A 5,550-nucleotide genomic window follows, 5' to 3' on the forward strand; every position below is an offset into this window, starting at 1 on the left:
TTGGACATTCTTTCCTACTTTGTTGAATGTTAGTTGGCCGTAGAGTTGAGGGTCTATTTCTGGGCTCTCTATTCTGTTCCATTGATCTATGTGTCTGTTTTCGTGCCAGTACCATACTATCTTGATGATTCTGACTTTGTTACAGAGCTTGAAATCTGAAATTGTGATGCCACCAACTTTGGTTTTCTTTTTCAACATTCCTTTGGTTATTTGGGTTCTTTTCTGGTTCCATATAAGTTTTAGGATTATTCGTTCCATTTCTTTGAAAAGAGGTGAAGGTATGTTGGTAGGGATTGCATTAAATGTGTAGATTGCTCTAGGTAGCATAAACATTTTCAAAATATTTGTTCTTCCAATCCATGAGCATGGAATGTTTCTCCAGTTTTTGTGTCCGCTTCTATTTTTTTCATGTGTACTCAAAAGTTTTCTGAGTACAGATTCTTTGCCTCTTTGGTTAGATTTATTCCTAGGTATCTTATAGTTTTGGGTGCAATTGAAAATGGGATCAATTCCTTAGTTTCTCTTTCTTCTGTCTTTTTGGTGTGTATAGAAATGCAACTGATTTCTGCGCATTGATTTCATATCCTGACACTTTACTGCATTCCTGTGTGAGTTCTAGCAGTTTTGGAGTGTCTTTTGGGTCCCACCTACCAAAATCTATCTCTCTTTATAATCTTTGACTTAAAATTGAATTTGTTTGGTATAAGGATTGCCACCCCAGCTTTCTTTGGGTGTTCATTAGCATGAACTAGTGAATTGTTTTCCACCCCCTAACTTTAAATCTGGAGGTGCCTTTGGGTCTAAAACAAGTTTCTTGCAGACAGCATATCAATTGGTCCTGTTTTGTTTTATCCATTCTGATACTCTATGTCTTTAAACTGGGGCATTTAGTCCATTTACATTCAGGGTAACTATTGAAAGATATGAATTTAGTGCCATTGTGTTGCCTGTAAGGTGACTATTACTGTATATTGTCTCTGTTCCTTTCTGGTCTGTTACCTTAAGGCTCTCTCTTTGCTTAGAGGACCCCTTTCAATATTTCCTATAGGGCTGGTTTGGTGTTTGCAAATTCTTTTAGCTTTGTTTGCCCTGGAAGCTTTTTAATCTCTCCTTCTATTTTCAATGACAGCCTAGCTGGACATAGTATTATTTGCTGCATATTTTTCTCATTTAGTGCTCTGAATATATCATGCCAGTCCTTGCTAGGCCTTGTGGATAGGTATCTTGCCAATCTATATTTCTACCATTCTAGATTACAAACCTCTTGCCCCAAGCCGCTTTCAGGATTTTCTCTTTGTCTCTGAGACTTGTAAGCTTTACTATTAGATGATAGGGTGTGGACCTATTTTTATTGATTTTGAGGGGGGTCCTTTGTGCCTCCTGGATTTTGATGCCTCTTTCCTTCCCCAAATTAGGAAAGTTCTCTGATATAATTTGCTACAATATACCTTCTGCCCCTCTCTCTCTTTCTGCTTCTTCTGGGATCCCAAATATTCTAATATTGTTTCATCTTCTGGTATCACTTATCTCTCAAATTATCTCCTCATAGTACAGTAGTTGTCTATCTCTCTCTTTCTCAGCTTCTTTATTCTCCATCATTTTGTCTTCTTTAGCACTATTTCTCTCTTCTGCCTTATTTATCCTAGCAGTAAGAGCCTCCATTTTTTATTGCACCTCAATAATAGCCTTTTTGATTTCAACTTGGTTAGATTTTAGTTCTTATTTTTTCAAGAAAGGGATTTTATTTCTCCAGAAAGTATTCTCTAGTATCTTCTATGCTTTTTTCAAGCCCAGTTGGAATCTGTATAATCATTATTCTGAACTCTGGTTCTGACATTTTACTAATGTTCATATTGATTAGGTCTCCAGCAGTTAATACTGCCTCTTGTCATTTTTTTTTTTTTAGGTGAGTTTTTCCACCTTGTCATTTTGTCCAGAGAACAGATGAATGAGAGAAAAAAATGCTAAAAGGGTAATAACAACCCCAGAAAAATATACACTAGCCAAATTAGAAGAGAACCAAAACTGGAGGGAGAAGAAAGGAAAAAAAAAAATATAAGGCTGGTGAATTAAACAGAACCACACACTTGATTTTGGGTGTATTTTTATCTGTTAGAAGATAAACAGCTTCCCACAATTTTAAAGAAAGAAAAACTTCTATATATATGGAAGTAAGGGTAAACACAGTAAAGGGATGGAATAAGACTGTAAAACTGAAAATTAAAAAAGATTCTAAAAAAGAAATTGATAAGAAGTTGGTTGAAAAAAGAAAAAAGAAGGAGAGAATATGATCAGGCTGGAGACCAGAACAAAGCTATACACTAGATTTAAGGCACATTTTAGTCTGTTAGAAGAAACTCTACCCCAAAATTTTAAAGAAAGAAAAACTTATGTGTATACAAAAAATAAAGTTAAATATAAAGAATGGATAGAATATGACTATAAAAATGAAAATTAAAAAAATTGTTAAAAGGTATTGAAAGATTAAATAGTTTAAAAAAGTTAAAATAGGAAAGAGGAAAAATTTAAAAAATAGAATAAGAAAAAATAAAAATTTAAATATTTAACTTTGAAAGATTGAAGCATCATGGGAAAAAAAACCATGAATTCTATGTGTTGCATTCCGCCAACACTGGAGTTTTCCAGTTCTTATTAATTTGTAAACGTGGTCTCCGCTGGATGTTCCTGCTGATCTTCTGCAGGAGGTGCTTGTTACCTTGATTCTCAAATGTCTTTGCCTGGGGCAGAACGGCGCGCCCTTGCCAGGGGCCGGGCTAAGCAAACTGCTCCGGTTCGCGCTCGCGCTCGGAGCTTTTGTTCCCTGAGCGCTTTCCGTACCGCGTTGGACGACGGGAATGAAGATGGCGGCTGCCCAGTCTCCAACCCCGAGGAGCCGGGAGTTTGGGTCCCCACTCCTCAGTGCGCCCTCAGATAATAGTCGTCAATCCTTCGCGTCTCCCTGGTCTCCCCCCACGCTCCATGCTCACCTGGCCTGTGACCTAGTGTTTCTGTCTCTGGCGCACAGCGCCCTTTGGAGTTTCCAAACCCAGCAGATTCCTGCAGTGTGCTCCTGTGCCGCTGCTTCCGTAAGAGGAAGGGGGTTGTCTCCCAGGATCTGCCATTTCTGGGGTCCCTGCTGGAGGAGCAGTGGCCTGACTCTGACTCAGATCATGGTTTAAGGTAACCTGGAGCTGAGACCTCACTCCTCAGCTCCATCTCTGCCCCCAGCTTCCCTGCTCTGATACCCGGGAGCTCTGCCACACTTGGACACCCCCAGTCTTTCCATCTCCCCGAGGGTCCTGAGACCACACTGTCCCTGCGCGGACTCCACCCCCCTTAGCCACTGGAGCGACGTCCCTCCCTGGAGCGGACTTCTAAACATTCTGATTTTGGCCCCGCTGCTCTCTCGCTTGCCGGTAAGTGGCTGACGGAGACCCCTCCCCCACCCCCACTGTCTGTCTTCCCAGGTGTTGCCTCGGATTCACATCTGCACGTGTCCTACCTTCCGGAAAGTGGTCGCTTTTCTCAGATGAACAGTTTTATCTCAAAGGTTTAAGAATTTCCCTGCCATTTTTGGGGAGTTACTGTTCAGAGACTTGAGGATCTTTCACTGATAGAGGAATTCCTCTTACAGAATGTGGATGATCTACTAGTGGTTAGTCCTACTTATGAAAGATATTTAAAGAACGCCATCCTCTTATTAAATCATTTGGCTGACTGTGGATACAAAGTATCCCTCTTCAAGGTGCCAATTTGCAAACAAGAAGTAACTTACCTGGGCTTCAGCCTAACAAAAGGGCAAGGAAGCTTATTGCCTGAGAGGAAAAAGACTCTTGGTTTGCTCAAGGCACCCACCGCCAGGCACCCGTTATGTGGGTTCCTAGGCATAGTTGGATTCTGCCCTATTTGGATTCCAAATTATGGACTGATAGCTCAGCCCTTATATGAGATATTAAAAGAATTGAATGCTGAGCATCTAATTTGTACAAAAAAGTGCCTGAAACCTTTGATACTATAAAATATGATACTATAAAAGAAAGTCTGCGGGGCCCTTGGGTGGCTCAGTGGGTTAAGCCTCAGCCTTCGGCTCACTCAGGTCATGATCTAAGGGTCCTGGGATCGAGCCCCGCATGGGGTTCTCTGTTTGGCAGGGAGCCTGCTTCCTCCTCTTCTCTCTCTCTCTGCCTACTTATGATCTGTCCCTCTGTCAAATAAATAATAAAATCTTTAAAAAAATCTTAAAAAAAAAAAAAAAAGTCTGCCTCAACCCCTGTTTGGGGTTGCCTGATCTAAAGAGAGCTTTTAAATTATATGTGCATGAAAGAGGAGGCATTAGCTTAGAAGTGTTAACCCAAATGCTGGGGGAATCTTCCCCAACTTGTAGCCTATTTTTCAAAACAGTTGGAACAGATAATCAAAGGATGGCCACCCTGCCTCCAAGCAGTCGCTGTAGCTTGTGATGTTTTACAGGATGCTGAAAAGTTTACACCTGGCCAACCTATAAGGTCTTCGTACCTCCACAAGTGCTGCTCTGTTGGAAGAGAAGGGTGGCTTTTTCTTGCGGTTGGCAGAATGGGGAAATATCCAGCGATTCTGCTTGATAACCTCAATGTGAAATTGCAGGCTACTTCTGTTTTAAACCCAGCATCTCTGCTTCCTGACCCCAGTGATCATCTTGAATATGATCGTTTAGACATTGTGAACTTAGCACATTCTAGCAGGCCAGACCTCGTAGGCCAGGCTTTAGAACACCTAGATTGGAAGCTCTTTATGGATGAAAGGAGCTTTACAGAATGAGGGCAGCTGGATATACTGTGGGGACTGTTGGAGATAACTGAGGCCCAGAAACTGCCCCCCCGGGAAGCTCAGCTCGGAATGCTGAGATCATTTTCCTAATGAGGGCTCCTCCCTTTGTCTGCTGGTAAGAAGGTAAATATATACACTGACTCTCAGGATATCTTTTTCATGGTGCATGTTCATAATGCCATTTGGAAGGACAGGGACTGCTGACATCTAAATTAAGTATATTAAGCACTCTGTGGAAATCTTAGCTCTACTGAAGGTTATACAACAGACATCTAAGGTGGCAAACACCAGGGACCGCAAAGAGGGGAAACCCATGTAATTAAAGGAAATTCAGCTAGCAGACATTGTGGCAAAATGGGCTGGTAAAGAAACTTTTTTAGGGTACTTTGATTCCTCATAGAGATCTCTGCAGTTATCGCAAGTATACTGCAAGAGACAGGCTGAAGAATGGGGACTTAATAATACAGAGACTACATTCCTCTTGAAGGCCTCAATCTATAGGAAAGATTGGAAAAATGAATCACACCTTGAAGAAAACTATAGCTAAAACTTGTGAAGAGCCTAGCTTAACTTGGGATAAAACATTGCTTTTGTACTTCTCAAGATAAGGGCAGCTCCCCAAAGCAGGTTGAAATTAAGCCCTTTTGAAATTGTGCATGGGAGGCCTCTCCAGGCTAGCTTTGACCTCCCTGTCCTCAAATCAATCATGAATTAAATGTTATACGATATGTTTAAAATTTAAGT

This window comes from Mustela lutreola, chromosome 14, assembly GCF_030435805.1.
Source record: "Mustela lutreola isolate mMusLut2 chromosome 14, mMusLut2.pri, whole genome shotgun sequence".
Lineage (NCBI taxonomy): Eukaryota > Metazoa > Chordata > Mammalia > Carnivora > Mustelidae > Mustela > Mustela lutreola.